Raw genomic sequence first — 12,777 nt, 5'->3', positions numbered from 1 at the left:
GTAAGAGCTGTTTGACATTGCAACAGACTCCCTCGAGAGATTATGGACCTTCCTCGGAGGTTTTTAAGCAGAGGTTGGATGGTCATCTTTCATGGATGCTTTAGCTGAGATTCCTCCAGCTCTCCAGGTCTATGATTCTATGAACCGCTCCTCAAGATGAAGAAGCAAATGTTCGCCTTCCCCTCCCGCTTCGCTGTGTGCACACACCCCGAAACTGCCCTCACACTGCAATTAGGCTTGGGGGAAAAAGTCATCCGCTGGTTCCCGGAGTCTAATTTGCTCACGCCTAATTGTGGGGGTGGGTGGAATGTTCTTCCTGGAAAGTGCAGCTGGAGGGGGAAGGAATAACTCTCCTTCCCCAGCTGCAAGCTCCAGGAAGATCACATGCCACCACGTGAGCAAATAGGCTTCAAAATGTGAAATATGTTTTTCAACCCGAAGTGCTGGGTGGGGAGAGAGAGGGCACGTTTGTGCACATGTGTGGGTGCACATGGTTTGTGGGTGGGTAACCATGTCTTATGGGACGTGGGTGGCGCTGTGGGTTAAACCACAGAGCCTAGAGCTTGCTGATCAGAAGGTCGGCGGTTTGAATCCCCGTGACGGGGTGAGCTCCCATTGCTCGATCCCTGCTCCTGCCAACCTAGCAGTTCAAAAGCATATCAAAGTGCAAGTAGATTAAATAGGTACCACTCTGGCCGGAGGGTAAACGGCATTTCCGTGTGCTGCTCTGGTTCACCAGAAGTGGCTTAGTCATGCTGGCCACATGACCTGGAAGCTGTACGCCGACTCCCTCGGCCAGTAAAGCGAGATGAGCGCCGCAACCCCAGAGTCGGTCATGACTGGACCTAATGGTTAGGGGTCCCTTTACCCTTTACGACAACAAGAGTTCAAGGTAGTATGCTAGAGTCATAATTACCCCCCAATATATGTATTTGAAGCACCACAAAAACCTGCAGAAATCATTTAATCATAGACCACAGTGGAAGAAGCATTAAGAAAAAGAGGCAGGAATCAGACATCCAGCTAAACATCCAGCTTAAGTGACAACCTTGAGCTAGGTTAAGAACTTGGAGAACTTCAAGAAGAAAAGTCACTTTATCCAGTGACTGTCCACATATATACTGTCTGATAATCAGTCAGTCCATCATTTGGAAAATAAAACTTTAGAGCCGTCTTGCGCCAAAATGGCAACTAGACATTCCGTTTTGGCGACTTTAACCCTGGTTTAAGGACCTATTTGGCACCTAGCTTATATAGGTGAGTTTCTGACACTGCTAAGTGGTACACAAGAAGATCAATGCAATGAAAACAAAAAATGAGTTAAAACTATTAAAAACAGGGAAATTCGGAACCAGCAGGACCAAACTTTCCTAAAGGAATGGAAGACGTTTTCGACATATCTGGAAAGCAATTGTAATCAATTGACATCATTACTCCTTACTCCTTACAAAACTTCTTTAAAACCCTACAAATGATGTCAATAGCAATAACTATTGTAACAAAATGCATAATTATAAAGACTTTAGAAAACCATCAGTCGAGGTTGAAGGAAGTCTCAGGCTGTGATAGCCAAAAAATTCAAAATGATGTTTAAAAGGATGTTATGCAGGAAAATATATGTAAAAACTAATAAAAAAGTATTTATAAAACTATTAAAATCAGAATTTTTTTTAAGCCTTCAGTAGTAGTGAGGGCACCTGTTTAACCTTACCTTGGCCCACAATACTCAATTCACAGCTCCTGGTGGAGACGAGGAGAGCATCCTGGTTAAATTATGGGATAGGCATGTTCCAGCAACACTAAAGTGCTATAGGGAAGAACAGTCCAACCATTTTACCTAGCATAGAATTGTGGGTTGCTTCAAACATAGAGCCCTTTAGTGTACCACGAAGAAGAAAGTCAAACTAAATTCTGTTGCTCTGAGAAAAAGACCTACTTTGCCATTAGGTCTACTTGTATTTAAAGATCACATAAAGCAGGAGAGGCCACAGCCTTGCCTGCTCCACTCCCAATCTTTGCATGTTCAGCATAAAGGTCTAAGGAGGGTTTCTGAATATCTTCAGTGCTTAGAATACCCCTTCAGGTCTTCACATTCAGTATGCAGAGATCTGAAGTGGAGCCTGTTATGTACTGAAGTTCTCACCCTGGGCCAGCAGGGGGATACTGTAGATAGTTATGCAAATAAGGGATCGAAAGTGACGCTCAGTGATTGGATAGTTTTAGAAAATTGTTACAGTTACGTTGTACTGGAGCTCTATATAAGCAGGCTGACTGAACCCTTCAGTTCAGTTCTGTTCTGGCCTGTGAATAAACAAGAGCCGTTTGAAGAATCGCTGTGTCGTCTGATATCTTCACCCACAACTTAACAGAGCCAGTGGGAATGTTTGTGGCAAGGACAGCATCTGTGCCCCTGCTTTCCCTCCATGCATTTGCTGAGCATCAGGAGACCAATGACTGGACAGAGCTGACAAAATATAGACCAAGACTTACCAAAAATTTAAAAAAAAAAACTTAGACAAAAGCACATACCAAAGGTAGGTATTTTGACGGCACTAAGGAAGTGGTTAATTCTGATTAACAGGCAAGCAAATGAATTTAATTTACAGCGAAGTTTCAGGATGCAATCCTGTATGCTATTTGGCACATTGAAGTCCTCCTGAACTATTTCCAGATCTAAAATGACTAACCAAAATGCTGTTTAGCCGGTAGGAAATAAAACCAAGCAGAGCATCTCATAAGGAGAAAAAACAATTGTCCAGACCAATAATGATATCTAATATTTTAATAATAATAATTTACTATTTCTACCCTGCCCATCTGGCTAGGTTTCCCCAGCCACTCTGGGCGGCTTCCAGCAGAAGGCTAAAAATACATTAAAACATCAACCATTAAAAACTTCCCTAGACCATCCAAAGCACTTCACACGGTGGGGTCAATACTTACAAAACCCTGCAGATGTAGGACTGAGGCTGAAGGAGTGGTAACATCCCTAATGTCACCTTGTGCGCACATGGCAAAAGAAATATGAACTTGAGATTTGTTTCCCATCCAGTCTTTCCCAACCCTACCGCACAATCTGAAGAATAATAGCTTTCTAAGTGATACACATTTTAGACCTTATCAAGGGTGGGTGGAAACTATTGACAAAATAAGGCGGCACAATCACAGATGAATATTTCATTTATTTATTTTCTCCTCCAGGATTACAATCTTTGGAGAGAGAGACAGGCACTTACTGGATGCTGAGTGCAATGCCTACTCCTTTGGGAATAGGATACCGGGGGCAGCGGCTCACCAAACGGTTAAGGCATATAGGCAAATTTGGAAACTACACAATAAAATCTGCACCCCAAAACACCCCACCCAACCTGAGCTCCCCCCCCAAACACTAAACAAAGCCAAGTATTTCCATAAATTTCATTTAAAAAAACTAAGAAACCCAACGAACAAAAAGCACTGCCAATTTAAGATGAGCGTTAAGCGTCTCTCATGTTGGCTCAAGCCAATTCTTTCCACAAAGCTGGAAAACTGGAAGCCAAGCAGATGCTTCTACCCTAAATGGGCCCACCTTTCCCTCGGTTTTTCAGGGCCAAATCTATGTGGGGATGATGAAGTATCTGGGGCTAGCAGAGATGCCCCCATATTGTCCTGGTCCTGTAGTTCCTTATGGAACCTCCAGACCTTACTGTTTTGCTAGAGCAGGGATATGGGACATTTTTCTCAGCATGAGGACTGCATTCCCGCATGACCAACCTTCCAGTTAGGGGGAATCACATGTCAGGGGTAAAGGTAAAGGGACCCCTGACCATTAGGTCCAGTCGTGGCCGACTCTGGGGTTGCGGCGCTCATCTCGCTTTATTGGCCGAGGGAGCCAGCGTACAGCTTCGGGTCATGTGGCCAGCATGACTAAGCCGCTTCTGGCGAACCAGAGCAGCGCACGGAAATGCCATTTACCTTCCCGCTGGAGTGGTACCTATTTATCTACTTGCACTTTGACGTGCTTTCGAACTGCTAGGTTGGCAGGAGCAGAGGCAAAGCAACGGGCGCTCACCCCATCGTGGGGATTCGGACCACCGACCTTCTGATCAGCAAGTCCTAGGCTCAGTGGTTTAACCCACAGTGCCACCTGTGTCCCATATGTCTGGGGTAAGTGGAGCCAAAGGCAAAACTGGGCAAAGCAACAGGTGCGAGTCTTACATTTGTATAGTACCTATATACCTATATTGGGACGCGGGTGGCGCTGTAGTCTAAACCACTGAGCCTTGGGCTTGGCGATCAAAAGGTCGGCGGTTCGAATCCCCGTCATGGCGTGAGCTCCCGTTGCTTGGTCCCTGTTCCTGCCAACCTAGCAGTTCGAAAGCACGCCAAAAAGTGCAAGTAGATTAATAGGTACCGCTTCAGCGGGAAGGTAAACAGCATTTCCGTGCACTGCTCTGGTCCACCAGAAGCGGCTTAGTCATGCTGGCCACATGACCTGGAAAAACTGTCTGCGGAGTGGACAAATGCCAGCTCCCTCGGCCTGTAAAGCAAGATGAGCGCCGCACCCCCAGAGTCGTTTGCAACTGGAATTAACTGCCAGGGGTCCCTTTACCTTTATATACCTATATAAAGGACAAAGGTTTCAAAAGTTTCTGAAACCCAGACCAGACATAGTTACCCATCTCCATCTAAGCAAGTTAGAGTCATTATCATCATTCAAGAACACATCCCTGCTAGGCAAGGGTACTTGTGGAGCAAAACCATTAATGGGAGATCATTATCAGGATTTTTAAATGCTATAAAATGTGTTTTTTTTAATTTTATTGTAGACACTGAATTCTTAATGAGCGCCTGCACAACAGGGAACATGTATAAATCTCTGGCAGATAGTTTACACTTTGATTTGCTTTTGAGTGGGGAGGTTCTTTAACATCCGTCCCTACTTAATGTGCAGTAGTTTCTGCAGAAAATAGCTTCTAGTGAGCACCTGATTTCAGACAAGCCCACCACAGGAAAGACAAATCTTGGTTGCTAGCAAGGGAGGGAGGACAAAGCACAGGTTTTCCAAGGATTATAAAAGGAATTGGAAGCAGGAAAGAAGAATGCACTAGAAGGAAGGAAGAAATAGCAACTCTTTAGTGCCCAGGGAGGGATTCCTATAGCCCAGTATCTAAAAAACTCACTTGTCAATCACAACTCTGCTTTCCCTCATTGGGCGAAAGCACCGAAAGGGGTGGGTGGGGAACAGCCAGGCTGACTCATCACATAGCTGCCTGCACATTTTGTTGTATAACAGGGGTGGAGATCCTTTTTGGCTCCACAGACCAGATCCTTATCAGGACTGGCCTCTCAGGCCAAATTTGACAGGTGGGAGGCCCCACCCACCTCTCAAAATCCCTTGTGCAGGTTTTCCAGCTGGCTTCTGGGCGCTTGGGAACCTGCAGTTCCTTCAAGGTTAGACAGCGCTCGCACCCCTGTGTGAGCCTCTGGAGCTTCAAACAGGAGCGGGCGTGCAAGGGGGTGTCTGAAAGCCCTTTGCAAAATCACTGTTTGAAGCAGCCTCCCCCTCCCTCCTGTAAACATTGCTCAAGAAGGGAGGCTGCTTCAAAGAGTGCTTCTGCAAAGCTCTTTAAGACAATCTACGCACTCTCACCTGAGCAATGGGGCTCTCTTCAAGCGCTTGGCAAAAGTGCTATCTGAAGCAACTCCAGGCTCCTGCTTTAAGCAGGTGGTGGGGAAGGAAGGAAGGAGTAAGAAGCTTGCATTGTACAGACTACTTTGTCCTCTCACCTGCCTGCTTACAGGAGAAGCTGACATTACCACCCGTGACAGCAAGTGGACATGATTTGGGGAGGTGTTATTTACTCTCTCACGTGATTGTAAAAAACCTCAAAGTGGTGTTAGAGACTTAAATTATATATTAAAAAAGCTAAGCATCTGGGGCCCCTTGCAGATGTGGGTTTTGGTGGAATTCCTCCAAATGAACCATTATTATCTGGCCGTGCCCCTTGAGCTACCTTCCTGTAAGGATGGGGCTGGTAGGAGTGGAACCACTACTGCATCATGCCTCAAAACTCCCAACCACCTGCGTCATTCCACTGTCAATGGTGACAAAAGTTGCTGAGATATCAAGGGAAACCAACAGGATTCCACTCCCTGCATCTCTCTTCCAATAAAGGTCATCGACCAGGGTAACCAAGGCTGTTTCGGTGCTAAAACTAGGCCTGAAACCAAGTGATGACGAGTCTGGATAAACTGTTTCCTCCATGCACACCTGCAGCTGGCTGCCCACCACCCACCCCCTCATTTTACCTAGAAAGGGAATATTAAAGACTGGGTAGTAGTTTTCTAAAACCTCTGGGCCCACGGAAGGGGGGGGGAATAAATCCCTCCCATAAAAAGGCATTAACCAGGCAGAGGCAAACTCAGCCCTCCCGATGTTTTGGGACTACAACTCCCATCATCCCTAGCTGACAGGACCAGTGGTCAGGGATGATGGGAATTGTGGTCCCAAAACATCTGAAGGGCCGAGTTTGCTATGCCTGAACTAAACCACAGACCCATCCATTCAATCAATCAATCCCTACTAGATTTCATCTACCATTATGGGAAAGGATCAAGAGGGCTTCTATCTGACTTTACTTCTGAAAGCATCCACAACAACCAAAACTGATACCAAGACTGTAACTAGTCAGTGCTCCAAGGACGTCTATTAGCTGTGGCATCCAGTTTGACACAGATCTGGGGGATTTTGCCCTCAAAATACGTTGCAGATCTCTCCCAGCAGCCTATTAAGTGGTCTGCTGTTAATAATGCCACGCTGGTCTGAACTAGCAGGTTCCAAGCATAAATCTGCAGGTTAACTGGACCATAAAGAAGGCTGATCACCAAAGAATTGATGCTTTTGAATTCTGGTGCTGAAGGAGACTCTTGAGAGTCCCATGGACTGCAAGAAGATCCAATCTATCCATTCTGAAGGAAATCAGCCCTGAGTGCTCACTGGAAGGACAGATCGTGAAGCTGAGGCTCCAATACTTTGGCCACCTCATGAGAAGAGAAGACTCCCTGGAAAAGACCCTGATGCTGGGAAAGATGCAGGGCAGAAGGAGAAGGGGACGACAGAGGACGAGATAGTTGGACAGTGTTCTCAAAGCCACGAACATGGGTTTGACCAAGCTGCGGGAGGCAGTGAAAGACAGGAGTGCCTGGCGTGCTCTGGTCCATGGGGTCACAAAGAGTCGGACACGAAGAGGAGGTTAAGGGGTGATATGATAGCCATGTTCAAATATATAAAAGGATGTCACATAGAGGAGGGAGAAAGGCTGTTTTCTGCTGCTCCAGAGAAGCGGACACGGAGCAATGGATCCAAACTACAAGAAGGAAGATTCCACCTAAACATTAGGAAGAACTTCCTGACAGTAAGAGCTGTTCGACAGTGGAATTTGCTGCCAAGGAGTGTGGTGGAGTCTCCTTCTTTGGAGGTCTTTAAGCAGAGGCTTGACAACCATATGTCAGGAGTGCTCTGATGGTGTTTCCTGCTTGGCAGGGGGTTGGACTCGATGGCCCTTGTGGTCTCTTCCAACTCTATGATTCTATGATTCTATGATTCTATGATTCTATGACTAAACGACTAAACAACAAAATCAAGAAAACAGAGTTGCACATTTTCACTTGGGTGGTTTGGATTCTTGTTCCTGATAACACATGGTGAACTCTTACAGTATTATGCTCTGCCCCAACCTCACCCCACCCTGGAAATAGGCAGGCATTCTCCTTGCATCTTCAAGACAGCTCACGTAATACTGTCTCTTAATGTCCTGCTCTCCCTTCCATTCAATCCAAGCTCAAGTGCTTTTGGAAAAGTGAGGATGCTTCTGGGACTCCGCTGCACCAGTCAGCTGCAACGCAAGCTGCCTCACAGAATGCCATGGCTCCCTTTGGACAACATCACTGCAAGGAGAGCGAGGGTCAATGCTGCTCTGGAGTTCCCCACATTCTGACCAGCAGCACAGTGGAAATATGCAAGATGGCGGCAGACCTTTAGGCCAGACCCTTCAGTTATTAGTGTGTGCCCTATCACACTGTTTGGAAATTACTGCCTTAGCTTTGTGCCTCAAACCCAGTACCTGCTCCTCCTGAACAGAACTATGGCTGCCAATGAAGCAAGTTCTGATATGAACTGCAGGGGGTGGATTCAAGCAAAGCAATTGAAGGGATTTTGAGGGGAGCCTGGGGCATTTTAACAGGATGAGCAAAACTTCTCAAGTGGGCTTCGTGCATCTTTCCATGAAATTTGACTCCTTTTGCCTACAAAACATTCCTGTCCCTCCAATTTCAGCTGGCTGAGATAGTAAATATATCATCTAGCTATTAGCTTCTAGTTCACCATCTACTACCCAGGCTACCAAATGCCTAATTTGTTTTTATTACGTTTGTATGCAGCATACAGGGACGGGGGTGGCGCTGTGGGTTAAACCACAGAGCCTAGGACTTGCCGATCAGAAGGTCGGCAATTCGAATCCCCACAACGGGCTGAGCTCCCATTGCTCAGACTCAGCAGTTCGAAAGCACGTCAAAGTGCAAGTAGATAAATAGGTACCACTCCGGCAGGAAGGTAAACAGCGTTTCCGTGCGCTGCTCTGGTTCGCCAGAAGCGGCTTAGTCCTGCTGGCCACATGACCCGGAAGCTGTACGCCGGCTCCCTCGGCCAATAAAGCGAGATGAGTGCCGCAACCCCAGAGTCAGCCATGACTGGACCTAATGGTCAGGGGTCCCTTTACCTTTACGCAGCATACATGGTTGTCCCTCCCTCTATAGTTTATCTTCACAACAACCCTGTGAGGTAGATGAAGCTGCCAGAGAGAGTAGCAGACTCATACTCACACCCTGTGAGCATCACTGGCCAGTGGAAATCTGAACTGCGTCTCCCCAGTCCTAATCCAACACACAAATCACTACTTTGAGCTATTTTGTATACAGATGATAGATGTGTTAAAGGCTCGATGAAGCACACTGCGGTGAAATTTTAATATTCTACTTTATCACTCACACAAATCTGTCATGAGAAAGACTAGATTTGGGGCAATTCATATATTACCAACACCAGTGTACAAGCTGCTTCCATTCAGATCTCTGTGGCGCAATGGGTCAGTGGCTCTGGCTGTTAACCAGAAACTTGGTAGTTTGAGCTCACCCAGGGACAGCTGTGGACCGGATTCCTGCATTGCAGGAGGTTGGACTAGATGACCCTCAGGGTCCCTCTCAACTCTACAATTCTATGATGATCTACGATGATGGCTTCTTCCCACACTAGTGATCCTGTTGGGAACATGGTTCCTTACCATCTTAACTGTCAGACAGATGATTTCTGCTTTGAATGGCTTTACAAAAAGAAGTGGACAAAATTCACGGAAGATGCAACTTTCATTGATAACTCTGATACCTAACTCTGAATCTCCATGTTCAGAAGCAGTGGCCTTCTTTTGAGTACCAGATGCAGGGGGCGAAATGGCAGTCATCTTCCTTGAAGCATCTGACTGGTCAGTGTTAGAAACAGAATGCTCAACTAAATGGACAGTCTGTTCCATCAAGGCAGTTCTTTGCACTTAAACATCACAGTTTTCTCTACCTTCACATTATGATGGGAAAATATTCTGACATCATAGCCAGTTTACCTCATGTTTTCTTCCTTATTAAATACCAGCCCAAGTTCCCATTTGGCCCTTTGTTCCTTCTTCTCCAGTACTAGTGATTGTTTATCACCAAACAAGCTTCCTTCGCAAATATATTAAAATATACTTCCACAGTGAAGTAATACATTATTCCTTGCTCTATTACCACACTTTGCCAGAGTTCACCATCTCTACAAGCAACTAAAGCTAGCCTATATCCTCAGATATCAACTAGGGTACCACCATATCCTTTTATTATGCCCTGTATTATTACCACAAGCATCTTACAACACAATGCCATTTGCAGCCTTGTGTGTCCCTCTGAACAAAGTTCACCTGCAAACAGCCTCTTGTCTATCATTTCTCCAGAGAATCCATTACAGTCATACCTCTGGTTGCAAACGTGATCTGTGGGGGAGGCACGTTCGCAACCTGCAGCGTTCACAGCCTGAAGCGGCGTGTATGCACACGCGTGTGATGCGATTCGGCGCTTCTGTACATGTGCAAGCACCAAAACATGGAAGTAACCCGTTCCGGTACTTCCAGGTTCGGCACGGTCCACAACCCGTAAATGTGCAACCCACAGCGTTCGTAACTTGAGGTATGACTCTATAACAATATTATGAGGTAGGTTAGCCTGAGAAATAGCAACCTACCTAAGGTCATCCAATAAGCTTGGTAGCTAAATGGAAATTTGGACCCATGTCTCTGCCATTCAAGTCTTCAGACACCATACCACAGGGGCTCTCAGACTGATGCAGCAATGTTGCCATTAGGATTAGCAGTGAGGCGCATTCAAGAGGCCTTAACTGGTTTTATCCTCCAGCAAACCCCAACTGAAGTCTGCAAAGCAATTCCCTGCAATTTCAGTATAATGGGATTACCTGATGAAATAGGTCACTGCATGAAAGAACACAATATGCCTATTATTTCCCAAGGTACCATGACACTTTCCCCCCAGACTTTTCCAGATCTTCAGGAAAAAGACTATGCCACTTCAGAATTCCAGATCCTCCCAAGACTATGCCACTTCAGAACTCAAGTGAAAGAATCACAAGAATGAATGTTTCCCTACGTCCAAAATAATGTCCTGCTTCTGGAAAACTAATGGTACGTCAGGGAGACATGACAGTCTGTCAGTTTATCCAGTGCGGTCTTTTTCTTTTTTACTAGCTTTGTGTGGAGTTGGGGCTACACACAAACAAACAAACAAACACACACACACACACACACACAGTGTTGCAGTCCCAGAAGGCTACACTGGGCTTTTCTGTAAACATAAATCGGGCCTTGAAGGCTTTCTTTTTGGTGGCTACTAAAAGCTGTCATATTATTTACATAGTAATAAACAACTTTTATTATTTGCATATTTATATTATTGTGTGCATATATAGCTACATACACCCAAGAATCTTAAAATTCAAGTTAATATCTAAATGTTACTATGCCTATGCGGCCCCAGAAAGTATTAACTCATACCTGCTTTGACCACACTGTTGAAATGCAATCAGGATAATAACTGGTTTATATGCTTCCAGAGCATACTTAAGAACAAGGAGAGATTACTCTGCATATTAGTGGGGAACAAAGGATTAGCGAGTGAGTGTTTATAAATAAAAAAGGTCTTTTCAGTACTAGAACCTAACACTATATACCATGCGAGCAACCTTTGTTCCCAGTTGCCTTTACCTTCTCTTTCCATTCAATGTTTCCTTCCACTCTTTATTACAAGCGTGGACCATTCCTTTCATTGTTCATTCCCCACGCCTAGGGGAAATTTGCACAGATCTTTTAAGTGCTTTTACTACAAAGAAGACCACCCTTCCTCCGTATCCTAGCCTTCCCACACCCCCACCTTCCCTCCTGCTCTCAGAACTAATGCCCAGGGAAAGCTGTCCCTCATTAGCAAACAACTGTAGCTTGTCTTCGCACTGAACATTAAGGAGGGACATTAAGATACGCTCAGTGCAGGCCTGAGCCCCAAGACCCTTTTGGAAGTGCCACAACCTCCCTTGGTAGCATTCTCAGCAGTGTCAAAACATTCGAGTCTGAAAGTGTGTCCCTCCTGTATGTTGGATGCCAGTGAGCACACCTGCTCACTTTAACCTCCAGACCATAGCTGTCAAGCGTCCCTTATTTGGCAGGACAGTCCCTTATCCCAGCGCCATGTCCCGCTGCTGTCCCTTATTGATGATGTCCCTTAAATAAGTTACTGAAGGTAATGGGGCCCTTTCTATGTCCAGCTGTCCTTTGTCAACAACAAATTGTTGCTTTTTTGTGTGTTGAATATATGCTATATGGTGATTTATGGACCTAATAGGTATCTAAAGCCATTTGCATGCAACAAAATATGTATTTTATCAAAGTAATTGTTGATCCCTTATTTTCGAGGCTGCTGGTCCCTTATTTTCAAATCTGTAAATTGACAGCTATGCTCCAGACCAGATTTGCACCATACCTCTCCAATTTCACTTTGCTTCCATGTCAGCCCCAACTACAGCAAGAATCAGTTCCACCTGTAGTTTCCTGCCACTGTCTTCCTGTCTTTAGGCTACCATCAACTGGGGCAGACAACACAACACAACCATATTTACTTTCTGCAGGTAGTATAATGATAATGAGGTCAGTAGACTCCAGTGGCAAAGCTTCCCCGGAGTCGGGACAGCACCGCTCCAGACAGGAAGCAAAAGCTTGCCAGAAACAAGAAAGCCAGACCTGTACACACACAAAAAGGTGTGTGGGAGAGAAAGAAAAGGAGCAGGTGAGGGAACAGGATTCCGCCTAATCTTTTCCCAGGTGTGCCATTTTTTTCATGCGCAGAGAATTTTGATTTATTTTGGGAGCGGGGAAGAGATTCAACATACAGACACACATACACATATACCCTGAAAGACTTCAGGCTATAAAAGGGTTTACTGCTCTTCCAAATTGCCGCTTCTTCCCTAAGAGGCGTGTTTAGAGATTGCAGATTACGTTGCATTATTGTGGTTTTGCAACAATGCAGCTGGATCCCTGGAATGTGGTGTGTTTTTTTTATGTATATAAAAAATTGCTTTTGCAAAGCTTGCATTTTCTTGCACGCACGTGGTTCCCCCAACTGCCTGGATGCTGGGGGCGGTGGGGGGGG

General features: G+C 45.5%; 1 protein-coding gene across 4 annotated transcripts in view; it reads right to left on the bottom strand.

Annotated features, from left to right (window-relative positions):
- Window positions 1-12,777, bottom strand: part of NTF3 (neurotrophin 3) — a 69,014-nt gene that overhangs the window by 52,200 nt on the left and 4,037 nt on the right. The gene's annotated exons all lie outside the window — the stretch shown is intronic.

The sequence above is a fragment of the Podarcis tiliguerta genome (genome assembly GCF_965153285.1).
Source record: "Podarcis tiliguerta genome assembly, chromosome: 5".
Lineage (NCBI taxonomy): Eukaryota > Metazoa > Chordata > Lepidosauria > Squamata > Lacertidae > Podarcis > Podarcis tiliguerta.
Note: the sequence above shows the minus strand (reverse complement) of the source record. Positions and strands in the feature narration are given on the sequence as shown.